Here is a 25621-nt window from a genome sequence, read left to right as displayed (position 1 = left end):
ACACGGTACGTGTAGTAATACAACAACTAAGTTAGAGGGAAAGCATGACTGTGTTTCTTAGTATAAGTAGAAAAATCAAGAAATAAAGTTAAATGTTAACATTGCAGTCCTTCATAGTGTTAAGTGGAACAATGAAGGGATAACAGTAAAAGTTGCCCAGTGTTTCTGAAGTGCATTCCCTGTGAAGGCTCGATCCCCTTTGCTTGGGTCCGCTGTTTGGGAAACCTCCATCTCCCTGCTCTCGATGCTGCAGATGCTGGGGGTAGGGGTGGGGGGTATCTCCCCCATCGACACTTCGGGTTTGCTCAGGTTTAGGACCATTCGGCGCAGCCATTTTGGCACCGAGCGATTTGGCGCGGCCTGTTTGGTGCAGCCCATTTGCCGCAGACCCATTTAGGAGCAGAACTATATCAGTGCAGCTCATATTTATTCCTTTTCAGGCTTAGTTAACGCATTAATGAAAGCAATAAAAATAAAAATAATGTTATTCTCTTTAGTAAAAATGTTAAAAAGTAAAAGAAATAAAAGAAATAAGTTAATTACAAAAAATCTAAAATATGACCTTTATTCCAAATTATCGGCAATCCCTCGTAAATACTCAACATCATTTCTCTCACTAAATTTTCTTATAAGTGTTTGTATTCTAACATCTGCTTCCCTGAATTTCTTTAATTTCAATGGAATATCATGCCCTGCTACAAGATGCTCATAGTAAATGTCCCTTCTTCTCTGAACTTTTCGTAAACTGCCAATAAATTTCCTAATAACTGGATGTTTCACTCCAAGTTCACATTGTAATCTCCTGTGGGCAGCTTCTGCATGATTGTTTGTTCTGTCCACATTGCTTAAAGTTCTTTCATATAAATTCCACATTCCAACTGGAAAAAGCGGTGTACTTCAAGTCAATGTTATACTTACTCAAGTGTCCCAAACTGGCAGGATGTTTTCTCATATTTTGAGCCGGGTGAAAAAAACATCCCCGGATTTCTGCAGAAGGAAAATGCTGCTGTAAACGTTTGAAATTTGCAAGTTCAAAGTCAGAGTTGATAATGTCAGGGTGGCATTCAGGCTGTATTTCCAGAACCATTTCAAATAATTTATCATCTGTTGTTTGTAACTTATTTGGGAGTAAAGCACACAACAATGGGAACACACCTTTATGTATTTCCCCTAAAATAACATAAACTTGTGAAAATAGAGCTGGGGAAATTTTGAATGTTCCATCAACATATAACTTTTTTGATTGTTTCAGAAACGTGACATTCCTTTTTCTTCAAAATATAAGAAATCTGCAGGTGGTGCTACTGCTGTCAAGATAGTAAAAATTGTTCTTCATTATATTCATGAACAGAATATGTTTTAAAGCAATCTGGAATTACAAGTTCTTCTAAATTTCTTGGAATTACTGGGTAATCAGCAATTTCTTTCCTTGTCCAACTAATCATTGTCTTCAGTGCTCTGTTGTTAGGCATCGTTCCTTGGCAAGCTTCCAACATATTTTCTAGGCACTCGTTAATCACTTGTAAACTTCCCTCTACAGTTTCAGCAGCTCATACTTTTACCTTTGAAATGACGCTATGTCTTTCCATCTACTTTAATGGGTTATATTTTATTTTAATAATAACTACAAACTACTTGAAACCATATATCTGCACCAAAATGGTTCTGCGGCAAAATGGGCTGCGCCAAACAGGCCGCACCAAATCGCTCGGTGCCAATGGTTGCGCCGAATGGTCCCACTCCGGGCTTGCTCTGACCATGTTAGGCTCAGGCCCACAGGCACATCCACACCCCAGATGGTCATCCAACAGCACTCAGGACCCACGGCCGCTGGCACACTTCCTACAATGCATCACCACTGCTGTCTCTCGACAGAACTCCAGAAGGGAAGGAAAATATATATTAGGAGAGAGAGGGAAAGAAAATATGGCCAGCCTGGAGAGACGGTCCGAAGGTGCCTGTTCCGCAATCTTGGATAACTTGCTCAATCTCTCCCTCACACTGCCAGCTCCCACTCTCTCTCTCCCTCACACTGACAGCTCCCACTCTCTCTCTCCCTCACACTGCCAGCTCCCACTCTCTCTCTCCCTCACTCTGCCGGCTCCCACTCTCTCTCTCCCTCACTCTGCCGGCTCCCACTCTCTCTCTCCCTCACACTGCCCGCTCCCACTCTCTCTCTCCCTCACACTGCCAGCTCACACTCTCTCGACCTCACACTGCCCACCCCCACTCTCTCTCTCACACTACCGGCTCCCACTCTCTCCCTCCCTCACACTGCTGGCTCCCACTCTCTCTCTCCCTCACACTGCCGGCTACCACTCTCTCTCTCTCCCTCACAATGCCCGCTCCCACTCTCTCTCTCCCTCACACTGCTAGGTCCCACTCTCTCTCTCCCTGACACTCCTGCTCACTTTCTCTCTCTCCTCTCCACTACCGGGTCCCACTCTCTCTCCTCTGCAGTGCTGGGGAATGCTTGCTTTTTTTTGATCAGTGCATTGAGTACAGGAGTTGGGAGGTCAAGTTGTTTCTGTGAAGGACATTGGTTAGCCCACTATTGGAAGACTGCATTCAATTCTGGTCTCCCTCCTACAGGAAGGATGTTGTGAAACTTGAAAGAGTTCAGAAAAGGTTTTCAAAAATGTTGCCAGGGTTGAAGGGATTGAGCTATCAGGAGGTGCTGAATAGGCTGAGGGGATTTTCCCTGGAGTGTCGGAGGCTGATAAAGAACCTGATAGAGATTTATAAAATTAGGAGGGGCAGGGATAAGGTAAATAGCCAATATCTATTTCCCAGGCGAGAGGAGTCCAAGACTAGAGGTCAGAGGTAAAGTTTGGAGGGGAAAGATTTAAAAGGAACCTCAGGGGCAGTTTTCTTCTTGAAGAGAGTGATGTGTGCATGGAATGAGCTGCTAGAGGAAGTTTTTAAAAGCGGGCACACTTCTAACATTGAAAAGGCATCTGGATGGGTAGATTAATAGTAAGGATTGAGAGGGATGTGGGCTAAGTGCTGGAGAATGGGACTAGATTAATTTCGGATATCTGGTCAGTATGGATGGGTTGATCCGAAGGGTCTGTTTCCGTGCTTTTGTGACAGTATGTCTCTCTGACACTGTGTTTCTATTAAAGCTCGGAACTGCATGGAGCAGGTGAACTAAGCATTGGCCCAGGACTGATCTAAACACTGTTCAACATTTAGACCAATGATCTGCCAAAACCATGTCTCCCGGTTTTCTCTGTGTTGACGACATAGGGTTAAATTGTCATAGACTTGTACAGCACAGAAACTGACCCTTTCATTCAACCCATTCACTGTGAACAGATTTAGTCCTATTTGCCAGCATTTGGCCCATATCCCTCTAAACCCTTCCTATTCCTATACCCATCCAGATACCTTTGCAAATGCTGTAAGTGTACCAGCTTCCACCACTTCCTCTGGCAGCTCATTCCATGCACGCACCAACTTCTGTACAAGAAAAGTTGCCACTTACGTCCTCTTAAGTTTTCCCATCTCAACTGAAACTGATGCGCTCTAGTTTGAACTCCTCTTCCCTGGAGAAAAGACCTTGCCAATCACCCTCTCCATGCCCTTCATGATTTACAAACCTCGATGAGGTCACCTCTCAGCCTCCGATACCTCAAACCCTTGAGCCCCAGTAACATCCTTTTTCATCTTTTCTGCAACATTTCAACTTTAACAACATCTTTCCTTTCGCAGGGAGACCAGAACTGAATGTAATATTTCAAAAGTGGCCGAACCAATGTCATGTGCAGCCACACTCCTACACTCAACGCACTGATCAAGAAAGGCACCCTGTAATTCTGCCCCCTGGACCAGATCCTTAATGAAGGTGTTACAAAGGTGATGGAATACTGCAGCACATAGGGCTTACATTGAATCCCTCATCAACCATATCCAGCACATGTCAGCAGATGTTTTAAATCAGAAACAAAAGCAAAACTTGCTGGAAAAGCTCAGCAGCATCTGTGAAGAGAAATCAGAGATAACCTTTCGTGTCCAGAGATTGTTCTTCAATACTAACCGTGTCCACTTTAATTGTCCAATAAACACAGGTCCACCATTTGTTTGGTTTAATTTTCAGACTGAAATCTGTTGAACACAAAGTGCACAAATGTGCCTGGTTATCACACCCAGATCAAATTATTATAAAGTTCAAGCACTTTTGAAAATATTTCATTTGGATACTAACTGTGTTTTCAAATATTCTTCAGTCCAGATACAAATACATTTTAAATCGCTTCCACCTCTGTCCCGTGTGAGTAATCTGGTATATGAAGGTCAGTGTCTGTGTGATGCTATGTATGTAGGCCATGCCTCTGAAAGACTGACAGATTGTTCCAAACAGCATTTCTCTTCAGTTCTTCACAGCAAACAGGTTACTGCCTGGACCCAACCAGCTGACACTCTGTGGTGTAAAATTATGTCCCAATACATGTGTGAATCATAATGTAACACATGTATTGGGCCAAGCAGTGGAATGTGGTGAAACGGTTAAAAAATTATGTCCCAATACATGTGTGAATCTAACCGGAATGGAGGTGTTGCTTAGTCCCGTGTGAATCTTATTACACACCTCCCCGTGTGAATCTTCTTATCTGTATGTAACCAGAATGGAATGTGTTTTTTAGCCTTGCTCTGCTGTTCACATGAATGTTTATATCTGGAAAAGAGTATATCAGCTGGAAAAGTCTCCAGTTCGGGGAGTCTGCTCCGGGGTTGCGTTTAACCGCCGAGCGTGGGTTGTTGGCAACCGCTCTACGAGAACTGACGGCTCCCAGTTCCGGTAACATGTAGAGTGAGTATAAGCCAGACCCGTTGGTTGTGGCGACGCTGCGGGGAATAAAATGCTCATATTCTAGCAGACTCGCCTCTTGGTCATTTGTTCTGTGTCAGACTACTCTCCTACGAACCTGACCTTGAGAATTTTTTAAAACACACTCACAAAACCTAAAACCCAGTGCCCACCATTGGTTGTGATTGGGTAACATTTTAAATGAATTCTACTCCATTCCTGGGCATCGCTGGTTGGGCCGGCAATTATTGCCCATCCCTAGTGGTTGTTGAGAATGTGCTGTGGGTTTGGAAAGTGCTCTAAGGAGCTTCTGTGAATTTCTGCAGGGTACCTTGTCGCTGGTGCACATTGCTGCTCCTGCAGGTCAGTGGTAAAAATAACATGGATGTTTGTGGATGTCGTGGCAATCAAGTGGGGTCTTTTATCCCGGCTGGTGCCAAGCTTCTGAAATACTGTTGGAGCTGCCCCCATCCAAGCCTGTGGGGAGTATCCCATCACAATCCTGACTGGTGTATTGTAGATGGTGGACGGTCTGGGGGGGATCAGGAGGTGAGTCATTCACTGCAGTATTCCGAGCCTCTGACCTACTCTGTTGTCACTGTATTTATATCGCTAGTACAATTCAGTTTCTGGTCATTGGTAACCCCAAGATGTTGACAGGAGAGGATTCAGCAACGGTAACCCCATTGAATATCAAAGGATGATGGCTTGATTCTCTGTTGTTGGAGATGATCTGGGATAAGGTGGGGGAGGTGAAATGAAGAAACTGGTGAAATCTACATTAATCCGATGTGGTTGGAGGATCCCAAGGTGGAAGATGAGGCATTCTTCCTCCAGGTATCAGGTGGCTTGAGTTTCACAGTGGAGGAGGCCCTGGGATTGCATATCCTTGGCAGAGTGGGAGGGGGAGGTAAAGTGTTCAGCCACAGAGTGGGGGGGGGGCTGTTTAGTGCATGTATCCCAGAGATGTTCTCTGCAATATTCCACAACTAGGCACCCTGTCTCCCTAATGTAGAGGAAACCACACCGAGAGCAACGGACACAATGGATGATGTGTGTGGAAGTACAGGTAAATCTCAGCTGGATTTGGAAGGATCCATTGGGGGCTAGGATGGAGGTGAGGGGGGAAGTGTAAGTGCAGGTTTTGCACCTCTTGCAGTGGCCAGGGAAGGTACCAGGAGGGGAGGGTGGGTTGGTGGGAGCTGTAGACCTAACAAGGGAGTCACGGAGGGAACGGTCTCTGCGGAATACAGATAGGGGTGGGGAGGGAAATATATCCCTGGTAGTGGGGTCTGTTTGTAGGTGGCAGTAATGGCAGAGGATGATGCGTTGTACCCGGAGGATGGTGGAGTAGAAGGTGAGGACTTAGGGGTTCTGTCCTTGGTGTGATTGGAGAGATGGGGTTCAAGGGCAAAGGTGCAGGAAGTGGAGGAGATGCATTGGAGGGCATTGTCAACCACGTGGGAGGGGAAACTGTGGTCATTGAAGAAGGAAGCCATCTGGGATGTTCAATGGTGGAATTGGTCCACCTGGGAGCAAAAAGGCAGAGGCGGAGGAATTGGGAAGCAGGGAAGGTGTTTTAACGGGAGTGGGGTTGGGAGGAGGTGTAGTCCAAGTAGCTGTGGGAGTCACTGGGTTTGAAGTCGATGTCCATGTTGAGTCTGTTGCCAGAAATGGAGATGGAGAGGCCCAGGAAGGAGAAAGGGGAAAGATCCCTTCCTAACATGGTGCCATTATTTAAGAAGGGGGTAAGGAAAAGCCAGGGAACTATAGACTGGTGAGCCTGTTGTCAGTGGTGGGTGAGTTTTGAGAAAAAACAATCATGTTAAAAAAGTAGATGAAGAAGGACAGATTGTTTATACACGGAGCTTATGGAGAGGCCTGTAAAGGGACGGCTCGGGAGAGGTTTGTGTATCCGGACAGTGAAAGCTGAATGTTGGATTATTTGAGGAGGAGCTTGTTTTCTCATTTTTTTCAGTTAAGTGTTTGATTTCTTTTTATATTGTTAATTTTTCCTTCCATGCTTCATATTAAATCTGTGGGTAAGGAAAGGTAGTTTAGTTTAGCAGTGGTTAGCACTGCTGCCTCACAGCACCAGAGATCCGGGTTCAATTCCTGCCTCAGGCGACTCTCTGTGTGGAGTTTGCACATCCTCCCCGTGTCTGCGTGGGTTTCCTCCGGGTGCTCCGGTTTCCTCCCACAATCCAAAAATGTGCAGGTCAGGTGAATTGACCATGCTAAATTGCCCGTAGCGTTAGGTGAAGGGGTAAATACAGGAGAACGGGTCTGGGTGGGTTACGCTTTGGCGGGTCGGTATGGACTTGTTGGGCCGAAGGGCCTGGTTCCACACTGTAAGTGATCAAATCTATTCTAATCGAATCTTAACAATTAATGTGCTATTGAGAGCTTCTTCTTTTTCGGATTAATGTTACTGATGGCCTGTAAGAGATATTGAGTGTGATGACAAATAGATTTAGCGAAGTGATTACACAGCAAGATCATTCAGATCGATAACTGTCCGTTGGGAAGGGTTTGAAGGTGGTTTCAAAGTCTCCTGTGGCCATTCCTCTCTCACACAGATAATCCATTTTGAATATTGTTGAATGAGAAAAATAGAAATGGTCATCAGATCTTGGGCACCATGTTAAACTTGTTTGTCAAGATTTAAAAGAATAAATGTTTTCAGGAACTCTCCTGCGAGGGACACAGACAGGTGATTCTGCGGGAGTGAGAGTGAATCGAGGATAGTGTATTGCTTTCCCACTGCCAGGGTGAAGAATGTCTCAACTTGAATGAAGCAGATTGTCAAGTGGATGAGTGAGAAACCGGAAGTTGTTGTACATTGATAGGAATGACATAGTTAGAGATAGGGTTAAAGCTTCACAGAGTGGCACGGGGGCAGCATGGTGGCTCAGTGGTTAGCACTACTGCTTCACATCACCAGGGTACCAGGTTTGATTCCAGCCTCGGGTGACTGTCTGTGTGGAGATTGCACATTCTCTCTGTGTCTGTATGGCTTTCCTCCGGGTGCTCCGGGTTCCTCTCACAGTCCAAAGATGTGCAGGTCAGGTGAATTGGCCATGCTAAGTTGCCCACAGTGTTAGGTGCATTAGTCAGAGGGAAATGGGTCTGGGTGGGTTACTCTTCGGAGAGTCGGTGTGGACTTGTTGGGCCGAAGGGCCTGTTTCCACACTGTCGGGGAATCTCGAAGATAAATCAATGGTTGACGCGGTGCTGCAATGTGCAGGGAGTCACTTTCTTGAAACATTGGGATCTCTTCTGGGACAGAAAAGACCTGTTTAAAAGGATGGGTTTCACCTGAACTAGACCAATATCCTGGTGGGGAGATTTGCTCGCTCTATTTCAGGAGATTGTAAGATTTGGGAGAGGTGGGGCTGGGGCTTTCTAAACAACAGTGAAAATAGAAAGAAAGATGACAATGATTCTGAATCTGAAAACAGCACGTTCTTTAGAAAGGACAGTCAAGAACAAGTCAGAGAACAAAGGAACACTGAACACTTAAACTGCATTTATTTCAATGCAAGAGGTCTCATGGATAAGGCTGATGAACTCAGGGCCTGTAAGGGAGCATGGGCCTGGGATGTCATCGCTATCACAGAAACATGGCTGAGGACTGGAAAAGTCTGGCAGCTCAGTGTTCTGGGATTTAGATGGTACAGGAAGGACAGAAAGAGGCAAGGCAGGGGAAGGACTGGCAGTTTTGATTAAGGAAAATATTACTCCTGTAATTAGAGAAGGTATTTCTGAGGGATCATTTAGTGAAAATATATGGGTTCAAATTAGAAATAAGAAAGGGATGATCACCTTGATGGGATTTCACTATTGACTCCCCAATAGTCAACCGGCAATTGAGAAGCAGATATGTCGAGAGATCTCAAATGTACGTAAGAATAATAAGGTTGCAATAGCAGGGGATTTTAATTTTCCAAACATTGACTCAGACTGTCATGGTGTTAAGGATTCGATGGTGAAGAATTTGTTCAATTGCAAGAAAATTTTCTTTATCAGTATATAAATGTTCCCACTAGAGACGGATCACAACTTGAACTTTTCTTGGGAAATAAGGCAGGGCAAGTGACTGATGTGTTAGTCAGGGAAGATTAGAGTGGTGCTGGAAAAGCACAGCAGATCAGGCAGCAGCTTTTGCCCGAAATTCTTAATGAAGGGTTTTTGCCCAAAAAATTGATTTTCCTGCTCCTCGGATGCTGCTTGACCTGCTGTGCTTTTCCAGCACCACTTTAATCTTGACTCTAATCTCCAGCATCTACAGTACCCACTTCCACCTGTTAGTCAGGGAACACTTTTGGACCAGTGATCATAATACAAATAATTTTAAAATAGTTATGGAAAAGGATAAGTCTTCCATAAAAGTAAAAGTTCCTAATTGGAATAGGGCAAATTTTCAGGATATGAAACAAGACCTTTCAAAAGTTGATTGGAGTAGACTAATCGCAGGGAAAAGGAGCACTGACAAGTGGGAGGCCTTCCAAAGTGTGACAACAAGAGTCCAGAAACATTCTGTTCCTGTTAGAGTGAAAGGCAAGGCTGGTAAGGTTAGCGAACAATGGATGAATAAAGATGTTGAAACTCAAGTCAAGAATAAAAAATGATCATCTATTAGAGAGACAATTAGGATCAACTGAATGTCTTGAAAAGTTAAAAGAGTGTAGGGACATTCTTCAGAAGGAGATGAGGAAGGCAACAAGGGGACAGGAGATAGCCTTGGTAGGTAAGGTAAAGATAATTCAGAGACTCGATAAATATATTAAGAGTGAGAGAGCAACTGGAGAGAGAGTAAGATCCCTTAAAGACCAACAATGTTGTCTTTGTGTTGAATCTCAAGAGATGGGAGAGATATAAATGAATATTTCGAATCAGTTTTTACTGTTGAGAAAGAAATGGAGGCTGGAGAAATCAGGGATATAAATATTGATGTTTTGAGAACAGTTCACAGAAAACAGAAGAGGAGGTGCTGGAGATCCTAAAAAACATAAAGATAAATAAACCTCCAGGACCTGATCAAGTGTGTCCCAGGACGTTGTGGGAAGTTAGAGAGAAGATTGCAGGGGCCTGAGCAGAAATATTTGTATCATCTAAAAACACATATGAAGAACTGGAGAACTGGGGTGTGGTTAATATGTTTAAGAAGGGATGTGAGGAGAAGCCTGGGAACTATTGACCTGCGAGTCTGACTTTGGTGGTGGGTACGTTTTTAGAGATGATCCTGAAAGGTAGGATTTACACAGGGTGGAGAGGAAAGGATTGATTAGAGATAGTCAGTATAGTTTAGTGTGAGGAAAGTCATGTCTCACACACTTGATTGGGTTTGTTTTTAGAAGTAACCAAAATGATTGATGAGGACATAGTGTTAGATGTTGTTTGCTTGGACTTTAGTAAAGCCTTTGATAAGGCTCTGCATGGGAGACAGATTAGTAAAGTTAGATCACATGGGATTCAGGGTGGGCTTGGTGGTAGAAGACAGCAGGTGATGGTGGATCATTATTTTTCAGATGGAGGCCTGTGACCAGCGGTGTCCCACAGGGAGCGGCACTGGCTCCACTTCTGTTAGTCATTTATACAAAGGATTTGGGTGGGAATGTAGGAGGCAATGGTTAGTAAGTTTGTGGATGACACCAAAATGGTAAAATAGACAGTGAAGAATGTGACCCAAGATCACAAAGAGATCTTGATCAATTGGGTCAATGGGCTGAGGAGTAGCAGATGGAGTTTCATTTGGATAAACATGAGGTATTGCATTGTGGTAATACAAACAAGGTCAGGACTTAACGGTAGGGCCCTGGGTAGTGTGGGAGAGCAGAGAGAGACCTCAGGGTCAGGGACATACTTCTTTGAAATTTGCTTAACAGTTAGACAGGGTAGTTAAGAAGGTGTTTAGCATGCTTGCCTTCATCGCTCAGACCTTTGCGTATAGGAGTTCTAACATTATATTGAACTTGTACAGGACAGTGATGAGGCCTCTTCTGGATTAATGTGTGCAATTCTCATCGCCCTGTTATAGGAAGGATATTATTAAACTGGAGAGGGTTCAGTAAAGATTTACCAAGATGTTGTCAGGAATGGAGGGTTTGAGATATAAACATGGACTGTGGCATTGGAGGGTGAGGGGTGACCTTATTGGTGTTTAAAAAAATCATGAAGTGGCATAGATAAGGTGAATGTCAAGGGTTTTTTTCCCCCGAGGGTGGGCGAGTTCAAATCTGGGAGTATACTTTTAAGGTGAGAGGAGAAAGATTGAAAAATGACGTGAGAGGCCATGTTTTTTGGATTCATGTGTGGAATGAACTCTCAGAGGAAGTGATGGATACAGGTAGAGTTACAGTGTTTAAAATACATTTGGATAAGTTCATGACTAGGAAAGGTTTGGAGGGATATGGGCCAAGCGCAGGAAGGTGGGAATAGTTTAGTTTTAGAACATAGAACAATCCAGCACAGAACAGGCCCTTCGTCCCTCGATGTTGCGCCGACCTGTGAACTATTCTCAGCCCCTACACTATCCCAAAATCATCCATGTGCTTATCTAAGGATTGTTTAAATCTCCCTAATGTGGCTGCGTTGATGACATTGGCAAGTAGTACATTCCATGCCCTTACCACTCTCTGCGTAAAGAACCTGCCTCTGACATCTGTCTTAAATCTATCACCCCTCAATTTGTAGTTATGCCCCCTTGTACAAGCTGATGTCATCATCCTAGGAAAAAAGACAGTCACTGTCTACCCTATCTAATCCTCTGATCATCTTGTATGTCTCAATCAAATAGGAGGAGAAAGTGAGGACTGCAGATGCTGGAGATCAGAGCTGAAAATGTGTTGCTGGAAAAGCGCTGCAGGTCAGGCAGCATCCAAGAAACAGGAGAATCGACGTTTCAGGCATAAGCCCTTCTTCAGGAATGAGGAAAGTGTGTCCAGCAGGCTAAGAGGAGAAAGTGAGGTCTGCAGATGCTGGAGATCAGAGCTGGAAATGTGTTGCTGGAAAAGCGCAGGTCAGGCAGGTCAGGCGCAGGTCAGGCGCAGGTCAGGCGCAGGAAAAGGTCAGGCAGCATCCAGGGAACAGGAGAATCAACGTTTCGGGCATAAGCCCTTCTTCAGGAATGAGGAAAGTTTGTCCAGCAGGCTAAGATAAAAGGTAGAGAGGAGGGACTTGGGGGAGGGGCGTCGGAAATGTGATAGGTGGAAAGAGGTCAAGGTGAGGGTGATAGGTCAGACTGGGGTGGGGGCGGAGAGGTCGGGAAGAAGATTGCAGGTTAGGAAGGCGGTGCTGAATTTGATGGATTTGACTGAGACAGGGTGGGGGGAGGGGAAATGAGGAAACTGGTGAAATCTGAGTTCATCCCTTGTGGTTGGAGGGTTCCTAGCCGGAAGATGAGGCGTTCTTCATCCAACCGTCGTTTTGTTGTGGTCTGACGATGGAGGAGTCCAAAGACCTGCATATCCTTGGTGGAGTGGGAGGGGGAATTGAAATGTTGAGCTACAGGGTGGTTGGGTTGGTGTCCCAGAGGTGTTCTCTGAAACGCTCCGCAAGGCGTTTCAGGTGACCTATCTCAGGCGACCGAATCAACACGGACATCTCCTCCAAATCGACCGACTCCCACAGCTACCTGGACTACACCTCCTCCCATCCTGCCCCCTGTAAAAACGCCATCCCATTCTCCCAATTCCTTCGACTCCGCTGCATCTGCTCCCAGGAGGACCAGTTCCAAAAACGCACAACCCAGATGGCCTCCTTCTTCAAGGACCGCAATTTCCCCCCCGACGTGGTCGACGATGCCCTCCACCGCATCTCTTCCACTTCCCGCTCCTCCGCCCTTGAACCTCGCCCCTCCAACCGCCACTAGGACAGAGCCCCACTGGTCCTCACCTACCACCCCACCAATCTCCATGTACAGCGCATCATCCGCCGTCATTTCCGCCACCTCCAAACGGACCCCACCACCAAGGATATATTTCCCTCCCCTCCCCTATCAGCATTCCGTAAAGACCACTCCCTCCGTGACTCCCTCGTCAGATCCACACCCCCCACCAACCCAACCTCCACTCCCGGCACCTTCCCCTGCAACCGCAGGAGGTGCAAGACTTGCGCCCACACCTCCCCCCTCACCTCCCTCCAAGGCCCCAAAGGAAACTTCCATATCCGCCACAGATTCACCTGCACCTCCACACATATCATCTATTGCATCCTCTGCACCCGATGTGGCCTCCTCTATATTGGGGAGACAGGCCGGCTACTTGCGGAGCGTTTCAGAGAACACTTCTGGGACACCCGGACCAACCAACCCAACCACCCTGTAGCTCAACATTTCAATTCCCCCTCCCACTCCACCAAGGATATGCAGGTCTTTGGACTCCTCCATCATCAGACCACAGCGAAACGACGGTTGGAGGAAGATCGCCTCATCTTCCGGCTAGGAACCCTCCAACCACAAGGGATGAACTCAGATTTCACCAGTTTCCTCATTTCCCCTCCCCCCACCCTGTCTCAGTCAAATCCATCAAATTCAGCACCGCCTTCCTAACCTGCAATCTTCTTCCCGACCTCTCCGCCCCCACCCCAGTCTGACCTATCACCCTCACCTTGACCTCTTTCCACCTATCACATTTCCGACGCCCCACCCCCAAGCCCCTCCTCCCTACCATTTATCTTAGCCTGCTGGACAAACTTTCCTCATTCCTGAAGAAGGGCTTATGCCCGAAACGTCGATTCTCCTGTTCCCTGGATGCTGCCTGACCTGCTGCGCTTTTCCAGCAACACATTACCAGCAGGCTAAGATAAAAGGTAGAGAGGAGGGACTTGGGGGAGGGGCGTTGGAGATGCAATAGGTGGAAGGAGGTCAAGGTGAGGGTGATAGGCCGGAGTGGGGTGGGGGCGGAGAGGTCAGGAAGAAGATTGCAGGTTAGGAAGGCGGTGCTGAGTTTGAGGGATTAGACTGAGACAAGGTGGGGGGAGGGGAAATGAGGAAACTGGAGAAGTCTGAGTTCATCCCCTGTGTTTGGAGGGTTCCTAGGCGGAAGATGAGGCGCTCTTCCTCCAACCGTCATGTTGCTATCCTTGGTGGAGTGGGAGGGGGAGTTGAAGTGTTGTGCCACGGGGTGGTTGGGTTGGTTGGTCCGGATGTCCCAGAGGTGTTTTCTGAAACGCTCCGCAAGTAGGCGGCCTGTCTCCCCAATATAGAGGAGGCCACATCGGGTGCAGCGGATGCAATAAATGATGTGTGTGGAGGTGCAGGTGAATTTGTGGCGGATATGGAAGTATCCCTTGGGGCCTTGGAGGGAAGTAAGGGGGGAGGTGTGGGCGCAAGTTTTGCATTTCTTGCGGTTGCAGGGGAAGGTCCCGGGAGTGGAGGTTGGGTTGGTGGGGGATGTGGACCTGACGAGGGAGTCACGGAGGGAGTGGTCTTTTCGGAACGCTGATAGGGAAGGGGAGGGAAATATATTCCTGATGGTGGGGTCCATTTGGAGGTGGCGGAAATGACGGAGGATGATACGCTGTATATGGAGGTTGGTGAGGTGGTAGGTGAGGACCAGTGGGGTTCTGTCCTAGTGGCGGTTGGAGGGGCGGGGCTCAAGGGCAGAGGAGCGGGAAGTGGAGGAGATGCAGTGGAGGGCATCGTCGATCACGTCGGAGGGGAAATTGCGGTCTTTGAAGAAGGAGGCCATTTGGGTTGTACGGTATTGGAACTGGTCCTCCTGGGAGCAGATGCGGCGGAGACGAAGGAATTGGGAATATGGAATGGCGTTTTTACAGGGGGCAGGGTGGGAGGAGGTGTAGTTTAGGTGGCTGTGGGAGTCGGTCGGTTTATAGTAAATGTCCGTGTTGATTCGGTCAGTCGGTCGGTTTATAGTAAATGTCCGTGTTGATTCGGTCAGTCGGTCGGTTTATTCTTTCCAATGAGAATAGACCCAAGTCTCTCAGCCTTTCCTCATAAGACCTTCCCTCCAGACCAGGCAACAACCTGGTAAATCTCCTCTGCACCTTTCCAATGCTTCCACATCCTTCCCAAAATATGGTGACCAGAACTGTACACAATATTCCAAGTGTGGCCACCCCAGCATTTTGTATAGTTGCAGCATGATATTGCGGCACTGGAACTCAATCCCTCTACCAATGAAACCTAACACACCGTATGCCTTCTTAACAGCACTATCCATCTGGGTGGCAACTTTCAGGATCTATGTACATGGACTCCAAGATCTCTCTGCACATCCACACTACCGAGAATCTTTCCATTGATACAGTACTCTGTCTTCCTGTTATTCTTCCAAAAGTGCATCACCTCACATTTATCTGCATTGAACTCCATTTGCCACCTCTCAGCCCAATTCTGCAGTTTATCCAAATCCCCCTGCAACCTGTAACATTCTTCCACACTGTCTACTACTCCACCGACTTTAGTGCCGTCTGCAAATTTACTAATCCATTCACCTATGCCTGCTTCTAAGTCATTTATAAAAATGACAAACGGCAGTGGTCCCAAAACAGATCCTTGTGGCACACCACGAGTAACCGGACTCCAGGCTGAATATTTTCCATCAACCACCACGCGCTGCCTTCTTTCAGAAAGCCAGTTTCTAATCCAAACTGCTAAATCACCCATAATTCCATGCCTCGGCATTTTCTCCATTGGCCTACCATGTGGAACCTTATCAAAGGCTTTACTGAAGTCCATATATACTACGTCAACTGCCCTACCCTCATCTACATGCTTGTTCACCTTCTCAAAAAACTCAATGAGGTTTGCAAGACATGCCCTGCCTTGACGAAACCATGTTGACTATCTGAAATCAAATTGTTGCTTGCTAGATGATTATAAATCTTATCTCTTCTAATCCTTTCCAAAACTTTTCCTACAACAGAAGTAAGGCTCGCTGGTCTATAATTACCTGGGTCATCTCTACTGCCCTTCTTGAACAAGGACACAACATTTGCAATCTTCCAGTCCTCTGGTACTAAACCTGTAGACAATAATGACTCAAATAACAAAGCCAAAGGCTCTGCTATCTCCTCCCTACTTCCCTGAATCCTTGGATAAATCCCATCCAGCCCAGGGGACTTGCCTACTTTCACTCCTTCTAGAATTGATAACACCAGTTCGTAACTAACCTTGATCCTTTCTAGTCTAATATCTCGTACCTCATTCTTCTCCTCTACAATATTCTCCTTTTCCTGAGTGAAAACCAATGGGAAATGTTCATTTAACACCTCTCCAATCTTCACAGGGTCCACACCCAACTTCCCACGTCTGTCTTTGACTGGCCCTCTTCCTACCCTCATCATCCTTTTATTTCTCACAAACCTATAGAAAGCTTTAGGGATATCCTTTATTCTATTTGCTAAAGACTGCCCGTGTCCTCTCTTTGCTCTTCTTAACTCTCTCTTTAAATCCTTCCCAGCTGATCTGTAACTCTCCATCAACTCCATCTGAACCATCTAGCCTCATCAACACATAAGCCTCCTTCTGCTTAACAAGAGATGTAATTTCTGTGGTAAACCACGTCCCCTGACCTTATCACTTCCTCCCTGCCTGACAGGGACATACCTATCAAGGACACGCAATATCTGTTCCTTAAACCAGCTCCGCATTTCCATTGTCTGCATCCCCTGCATTTTGCTACCCCATTCTATGCATCCTAATTCTTGCCGAATCACATTATAATTGCACTTGCCCCATTGATAACTCTTGACCTGTGGCGTGTTCCTATCCCTTTCCATCACTAAACTAAACATAACTTAATTATGGTCACTCTCTCCAAAGTGCTCACCTGCCCCTAAATCAAACACCTGGCCTGGTTCATTACCAAATTGAGTGTGGCCTCCCCTCTTGTTGGCCTTTTGACATACTGTGTCAGGAAACCCTTCTGTACACATTGGACACAAACTGACCCATCCAACGTACCAGAGTTATAGCGTTTCCCAGTCAATGTTGGGGAAGTTAAAGTCCCCCATAATGACTACCCTGTTTTTTTCACTCCTAGCCAGAATAATTTTGCCAATCCTCTCTTCCACTTCCCTGGAACTCTGCGCAGGCCGATAAAACATTCCCAGCAATGTGACCTCTCCTCTCCAGTTTCTAACCTCAGCCTACACTACCTCAGTAGACGAGTCCTCATCAAAAGTTCTTTCAGCCACTGTTATACTATCCTTGACTAACAAGGCCACACCTCCCCTCCTTTTATCATCTTGCCTGTTCTGAATGAAACATCTAAACCCTGGAACCTGCAACATCCATTCCTCACCCTGCTCTATCCATATCTCTGAAATGGCCACAACATTGAAGTCCCAGGTACCTATCCATGCTGCAAGCTCACCTACCTTATTTCAGATACTTCTAGCATTGAAGTAGACACACTTCAAACCAGTCTGCTGTCTGCCAGCACATTGCTGTGACCCTGAAATCCTGTCCCTGTCCTTCCTACTCTCATCCTCCTTTGCACTCCAACTAAACCTCCGGTTCCCATTCCCCCTACTGAGCGAGTCTAAACCCACCCAAATAGCACCAGCAAATTTCCCACCCAGGATATTAGTATCCTTCTGGTTCAAGTGAAGACTGTCCTGTTTGTACAAGTCCCACCTTCCCCAGAATGAGCCCCAATTATCCAAGTACCTGAAACCCTCCCTCCCGCACCATCCTTGCAGCCACGTGTTCAGCTGATATCTCTCCCTATTCCTTGCCTTGCTATCATGTGCCACGGGTAACATACCAGAGATAACAACTCTGGATAACTCTTTTGGAACATGGTCGGTGTGGTCTGGTTGGTCCGAAGGGTCTGTCTCCGTGCTGTATGACTCTATGACTCCATGACATTATGGTACACAGTCAAACGACTCGTTAGTCTCTGCACACGCTCACTTTGTCCTCCATACCAGGGGCTGGGACACAGCAGGGGGGAAGGGTATTGTTGATGGACGGAGATACCGAGGGGTTTTTATATGCAGTGGGTGCATAATGGAGGAACTACAGAGGGACAGATCAGGATAGATGGAGCTGCACAGGGGAGGGCAATTAGACAGGGGCCATGGAGAGGGACATGGGCCATGGAGGGGGACAGGGGCCAAATTTGCGGTGGCGGGGGGGGGTTGTCCAAAATTGAAGGGGGGGGTGGGATGCAGATTCAGGATTGAAAGACAGAAATCAAGAAGAGAGGGAAAGACAGAGAGAGAATGAGAGAAGAAGAAAGAAAGCAAGAGAGAGGGAAAGAACAGAGACAAAGGAAGAAGGAAGAGAGAAAAAGAAAAAAAAGAGAGTCTGTAGGAGAGAGAGAGAGAGATAATGTGAGAGAGAAAGGCTGAGAGGAAGAGAGAGAGAGAGAGAGAGATGGAGTGATACAGACAGTGAGTGAGAATCAGAGGCAAAGCGAGAGACAAAGAGAGTGAAAAGAGGAAAAATCAGAGAGGTACAACCAGGAGATAAGGAAAGATGTGGCGAGATTAAAGAGGGGATATTCACCATTCCGGTTGGTCTGAGCTCTCTTGATGGTCTCTCACACTTCCTCTCTCCCATTTGGGACAGACTCTGCTTCAGGGGCTTGCATTAGGAGGGGTTGGTTCAGGGAGGGGGTGAGGTTAAAGGATCAAAACTGGGATTGAGATTCAAACACTGCCCACACTCTCACACACAGACAGACAGAAACACACCGATACTCACCCCCTGCTCAGTGCACCCGGTGAAAGGGACAATGGCTGCCAGAACCTGTTTGAAACATCCGCAGGTCTCTCACTCAGAGCCCCCTCTCTGCTCAAGTCCCAGATTCCTCGACCCAGGGCATACCTCCCCCCCCCCCCCCCCCCCAGGCCTGGAGCACAGCCAGAGCCATCTCAGTGGGATCACAGTGGGGAGGGAGGAAGGGAGGGTGGAGGTGTGAGAGAATGCAGCAGGTAAACAGTTTCATCCATTCTGCCTTTGTCTACTCCTGCTTTGCATTTTATTGTCTTGGAATGAAAGCCAAATATATTTCAAACTGATCAAATTCCTTTTGTCTTTGTGGTTTCCTATTGATTATTGTAAAAAATCTCAATTTGCAATTGTCAGGAATCTAACCCAGGGCACCTGCTTGGAGGACAGCTACACTAACCACGAGAGCACCAGCACCGTACACTTTACCACAACACAGTCCCCAAATACAGTTAAAAAGACCTTTATCATGACAAATTAAACAGAGTTCATGTTGATTCACTGAATGTGATATTGGGTCAGGTGACAATAACTTATATGAAGAGGTAGATTTGAAGGTGCATCTGAAATCGGGGAGGGAGCTGGGTCATTGGATGGGTGCAGGGAGGGAGTCCAGAAATCCCTCTGGTTGGGCTTGGATTCCCCGGCAACGCATCAGCTGGTTCATGGAAAGGAACAAATAAAGAAACGGAATGATGTCAGAGAAATAGTTCAATACAGACTGCCTTTGCCTTCTCCTGCTTCCAGAGATGGTAAGAATTCACGTGGAGGTAGAGAAAGTTCAGGAAGTGAGAACGACAGCAGGATTAGCAGATGAGTACGTGTTGGTGCAAAAGACAAGCTTCTGGCCAGAATTTTGTCCAGTGAGGGATAGAAATTGGGAGAACAGAAGATCGTACACTACGAAACCCAGAGTAGAGGGCACACTGGTATGATTTTCCCACAGGATAAAGAATCCCAAGAGGGTGGACAGGAGATGAAAGGCCTCACTGTAATGAAGTGGGACACAGAAAATGACAGTGCCAGTGGGTTCAGAAGGGCACTGGGAAAAGGTGTTTACACTGCCAGGAGGCAGGACACATACAGACACAGTGCTGCTTGTTAAAGAAAGGCACTATGGGAAAAGATGTGGGAAAAGAAGCTGAGCCAGTGGCCTTAGTGAAGGTAAAAAAGGAGACCCCAATAAGAGCCGAGGAGCTGCAGGAGAGTGCACAGCCGAGGCAGGGGCTGGGTATGGGGTTCGTATCGGATCTCCACAAAAATTGCACCTCTGTGGGTAAAGGTTACTCAGAAAGAACAGGGGAGAAGGACAAGAAGTTATAATTTTGTATGAGATACACGATCTAACCAGTCACTGATAATAAGGGATGAGCGAATATGTATTCTTTCTGATCTGTTACCTGAGATTGTGGTAATTTGGGGGATAGATGGACAGAAATTTAGTGTTCCCCTGAGTAAGATCAGGTTGGAGTGCCAACCCAAGGTTGGGGAAGTTACAGTGGGAGTGATTGACAGAGTGTCAGTTCCAGGAATTCAGTTTGTTAGATTAGATTAGATTACTTACGGTGTTCTTGGGAATGATTTGGCAGGATCCAAGGTGGGAGTGACACCCTTTGTTGTGGAGAAGCCCAAGGAAGACCAAGAAACTGAGGAGTTAAAGCAGAAATATCCTGGTATTTTCCCAGTCTGTGTGGTAACCAGATCCCACTCTCATAAAACACAGCACAAAGCAAAAAGTAAAGAGAAAGATGAAGGAGTTGAGGTTCAGTTTGCGGATACCCTGCTTGATGTAATGGTGCAGGAAAAACCTGACCAGAGGGATAGACAGACGTGATTACTCCTGAAAGATGAAGAGACTTGCAATAGCAAGACAAGATGATAAAACATATACATGTGGATGCATACTCTGAAAAGGAGGCAGAGAATATTCCGGAGGGTTATTATCTAAAAGATAGAATCCTCAGACAGAAACGGCAGCTTAGTGCAGAGGAGAAATCGGCCGAAGTGCACCAGCTTGTGTTGCCCGTAGTATACAGACAGGAGATGTTATGGGTAGCACATGAACTACCTTTAGGGGGTCATGTACGGGTACGAAAGACTCAGGCTAAGGCCTGGAATGCACAAGGATATGGTTACCTTTGGCCATACCTGTCATACATGCCAAATGGTAGGTAAGCCACAGGCAGTAATAAAACCACATGCTGTCAATTCCCACATTTGAAGAACCTTTCACGTGGGTTAGAATCGATTGTGTAGGTCCCCTCCCGAGAACTAAAAGTGGGAACCAGTAGATGTTAACCATAATGGATGTGTCTACCAGATTTCCAGGGGCAATTCCATTACAGAGTATCAAGGCAAAAAGGGTAGTAGGGGAGTTAGTATCTTTCTTCACACGGTATGGGCTACCCTGAGAGATTCAGTCCTACCAAGGGTCACATTTTACTGCTAGGCTGTTTAAGGAGGTTATGGATAGCTTCGGTATACAGCACTTTAATCCCAGTAAATATCATCCTGAATCCCAGGGAGCTTTAGAAAGGTGGTATCAGACCTTGAAGACCACGTTGAAAGCATATACTGTCAGGATTACCTGCATGATGGGGGTAAAGGTATCCCATTCATGTTGTTTGCCATTAGAACTGCCCCAAATGAATCTATTCAGTTTACTCCCTTTGAGTTAATATTCAGTCATGAAGTGAGAGGCCCTTTGAAATTAATTAAAGAAAATTTGACAGGACCAAAGTTGGAGATCTCACACTTAGATTATGTATCAGAGACAAGTTGGACTTAATGTGTGGTTACTGGCAGGTACCTTTATCAGAGTTGGTGAAAGAAATTTCTGTGTTTGTAACTCCAAATGGCCTATATCAGTTTAAAGTGATGCACTTTGGAATGAAGAATGTGCCCACCACATTCCAAAGACTCATGAACAGAGTTGTGGCTACATTCACAAACTGTGCAGTCTATTTGAACGATGTAGTGATCTTTAGTAATTCCTGGAAAGATCACATGGTACATTTGGCAGAGCACTTTGAATGACATTGTGAAAGATATTGTGAAACTTGAAGAGTTCAGTGAAGATTTACAAGGATGTTGCCAGGGTTGGAGGATTTGAGCTGTAAGGAGAGGTTGAATATGCTCTGGTTGTTTTCCCAGGAGCGTCGGAGGCTGAGGGATAACCTAAAAGAGGTTTATAAAATCAGGAGGGGCATGGATAGGATCAAGAGACTAAGTCTTTTCCCTGGGGTGGGGGTGTCCAGAACTACAGGGCACAGGTTTAGAGTGAGAAGGGAAAGGTAAAGAAGAGACCTAAGGGACAACCTTTTCACAGAGGGTGGCAAGTGTATGGAATGAGCTGCCAGAGGAAATGTTGGAGGCTGGTACAATTGCAACATTTAAAGGCATCTGGATGGGTATAAGAATAGGAAGGGTTTGGGGGGATATGGGACAGGTGCTGGCAGGTGGGACTAGATTGGGTTGGGATATCTGGTCAGCATGGACGAGTTGGACCAAAGGGCCTGTTTCTGTGGTGTACATCTCTCTGACTCTGTGACTCTCTGACTACGAGAGGCAAAACTCGTGACAGACTGAAATAAAATGGAACTTGCAAAAGCAGAGGTGACATTCTTGGGACATAACATCGGTCATGGAAGGTGACCCCACAGAATGCAAAGACGATGGTCATCGAGGAATTTCCACAACCAACCTTGAAGAAAGAGATGCTTTGATTCTTTGGACTCAACGGATTCTATTGGAAATTTATTCCAAACTGTAGCAGTGTAGTGGCACTGTTAACCGATTTACTGACGAAGAACACAAAGCTTCAGTGGACAGAACCATGCCAGGAGGCATTCGACCATTTGAAATCGATATTAACCACCAAACCAGCTTTAGCTACACCAAATGTTTCAAAACCTTTTAAAGTCACCATCGATGTGAGTGACAGTGGAGTTGGAGCTGTACTCCTCCAGGAAGATGAGGATGGGATTGAACTGCCAGGTGGTTACTTTTCACCATCCACCAGAGAAAACACTCCACAATCGAAAAGGAACTGTTGAGTTTGGTACTGGCCTTCCAACATGTTAATGTGGATGTCATGAACAATGTGCTGGAGACGGCTGTATACACTGACCACAATCCTCTTACATTCTTGGAATGTTTTAAAGATAAGAATCGGAGACTATTTCATTGTCGTCTCATGTTACAGACTTTCAATTTAAAAATCATACATGTTGTGGTCGGAAGAATGTAATCACAGATGCGTTATCGTGGATTTAACTGATAGCTTTTAGATGTGATTTGTCTTTATTTAATGTTTTATATATATCAGTATATGGGAATAAATTAAGGTCAACTGATATAAAAGTTATCTGTATGTTCGGATAATGTGTTTAAAAGGTAGAAAAAGAAATGAAGCCATCTTTTCATTATGATGATTCATTTTTTCTTAAGCGGGGGGAGGTGTTATGAAGATGTGGGTGTACTTTAAGAGAGTTAAAAGCAGCAGAACTATCAGACACAGCACCAAGTGTTCTCAGTAAGGTAACAACATAACACTCGTTCGAACAACTCGACTAGCTCGTTGCCTGGAGACAAAAACACAAATTTGAATTTGGCCAATCAGTGTCAATTATATCCCGAAAAATATCAAACTCCAATCCAGTTTGAATTGAATATATTGACAATCTTAAAAGCCAATGACACAATCTGATGCTTTGGGATATAAGACTTGGGACAGTTGAACAGTTGATAGGACAACTGCCAAGCCAACAACTGACATCTGCACATTGCCCAGAAAAACAGCTCTCTTAAAAAACGGAACTTTATCAGTCAGTAACCTGTGAAGCAGAAATTCCTAAGAAGTCACAGGAAGATCCCAATAGATGAACAGAAAGCTGCCTGGTTTTGAGCTAAGAAGTGTTATTTTGTAAACCTTAATTGGGAGTTTTATTGGACTAGTATAGAAGGGAAGGTAAAGATAGGTTAGAGTAAGGACCTATACATAATTGTTAGTTAATTATTCTCTTTTATACTTTAAGAAAGTACTTATCTTTTACTTTGAATAGTTCTTGGCCAGTCGAAGTTTTACATATTACTGTATGGGATAAATCTTTTCTGTATTGCTGGTTTTAAATAAAGCAGGAGAGTTTACCCCGTATCATAACAATACTTTATGAATGTTTGAATAACTAGCTGAAATAACCTCCTTTAATGAAGAAAGTGGTTCTAGAAAGATATCAAAATCAGAATCATTAGGAATCATTATGAACTAAGGCCAAAACTGCGAACTTGGAGATATTTAAAGATGCGGCCTTTAAGAACTGAAAACGTACCGACTAAGATGTTGAAAAGATGCAGAAACACCATTAACATATAATCTTTCACAGTTTTTATTCCTAACTTAGCCCAACCAGAAAAGGCACTGTCCACTAAAGATGGAAAAATATGATTTGCCATCAACGGCGCCTTTGTAGAAAATGACTGAAATCAAAAGTAACGTCTAAATTGAAACCAAATTTTAAGACAGGATAAAACAATTACATTGTTCGTGTAAATAGAGATTGAAGAAAGGAGAGGTGAATTCAATAAAGCCTTCAATGTTACCGGGTGGGTGGGAGTTGCCTCAATAGTCAACCAAATTGGGAAAGCATCAAGCTTCTCATGTTGGAGACAATAGTTCTCATTTCTTCTGTTTGCTGCTCAATAATCAAACAAATATTTGGCAGCACCATTCCACCTAATATCTTAGGCCTGTGTAACAGCTGTTTTTGTAACCTAGGAGTTTTATTTATTCCAAATAAATTCAAGAATGAGACCATCTGCTTTTTGGAAAAAGGCAAGAGTAAGAAAAATTGGTATGCATTGAAATAAATAATTAAATTGTAGAAAAAAATATTCATTTTAATGGAATTAATTCTAGCAGCAACAGACAAATTAAGGAGAGACCATCGTTCAAAGTCTCATTTAATTTGTACCAGTAGTGGTTCAAAATGTTTCCTGTCCAAATTGCCTTGTGTATCTGCCACGTTTACACCAAGATAAACAAAACCAAAGTTGGCGATTTTAAATGGTAAATTATCAAGTGGGTATTCGCTGGCAAGCTTATTGATAGCAAATATCTCAGTTTTGCTAAAATTCAATTTATACCCAGGAACCTTACTGAAAGATTCTAAAATTGAGAGTGTGGTGGGAATGGAGAGAGATAAGTTGGAGATAAATAGCAAAAGGTCACCTCAACTCCACCCCATTTCTAGTAATGTCAGAGAAATCAGGAGGGGTCTGTGGAGCAATAGACAGAGGTTCAATTACACCAGCAAACAGCTGTGGACTTAAAGAACAACCTTGTCTCGTGGAACAATAAAGGTAGAAATAATCAGAATTTATGTAATTGGTCCCAACAGAGGCCTGTGGTGATGCATAGAGCAGTTTGATCCCAGAAATACAATTTTCCTCAAAGTCAAATTTCTCCAAAATTTAAAAAAAAGTTAATTCCATTTCACTCTATCAAAGGCTTTTTCAGCATCTAAAGATATCAAAGCCACAGGGAGGGTGGATGGGGAAGAATTATAAACAATGTTAAATTACCTGGCTAAGAAAAAAAGGAGTGCCTGTTGATCCAAGGATATGATAGATGGAAGGATGGTTTCCAAATGGTGGGCCAATAACTTTGACAATAATTTAAAGTCAACATTGAGCAGACGTATAGGACAATATCAACCACACAGTCAGGGATCTTTGCCTTTCTTTAAAAGCAAAGAAATTGATGCCTGAGTTAAAGTTTGAGGAAGACAGCCAGAATTAAATGCTTCAACAAACATATCTACCAAAAGCAGAGCCAGCTTCTTCCGAAATATTTTATAAATCCTGACCGGAAAACCGTCGGTTCCAGGACTTTTCCCACTTTGTAGTGATCGAGCCGCAGCCTCAAGTTCTCTTGCTGTGATTGGTTGGTCTAATTCCTTTGCCACATTTTGATCAATTGTAGGAATGTTAATCTTATCAAAAAAGGATCAAATCTGCTGTAGCAGAGTAACATCCAGATGAACAACGTGAAATGTAAAATTCCTTCAATGTCTTGTTGATTTCTAATGGGTCTGACAGGATACATG

The 25621-nt window shown here is 45.0% G+C and overlaps 1 long non-coding RNA gene across 1 annotated transcript; it reads right to left on the bottom strand.

The window, feature by feature from the left end:
• Positions 1-910: 910 nt before the first annotated feature.
• LOC148136032 (uncharacterized) lies at positions 911-25358 on the bottom strand. Its single transcript, XR_015754672.1, has 3 exons — positions 25098-25358; positions 4040-4107; positions 911-987 (listed from the first exon to the last, which is right to left on the bottom strand). It is a non-coding gene; the product is annotated as an uncharacterized LOC148136032 (long non-coding RNA).
• Between the last annotated feature and the right edge of the window lie 263 nt (positions 25359-25621).

Source organism: Chiloscyllium plagiosum, unplaced genomic scaffold, assembly GCF_037043375.1.
Source record: "Chiloscyllium plagiosum isolate Xiang-an unplaced genomic scaffold, Cpla_swu_hap1 HiC_scaffold_47, whole genome shotgun sequence".
NCBI lineage: Eukaryota > Metazoa > Chordata > Chondrichthyes > Orectolobiformes > Hemiscylliidae > Chiloscyllium > Chiloscyllium plagiosum.
Note: the sequence above shows the minus strand (reverse complement) of the source record. Positions and strands in the feature narration are given on the sequence as shown.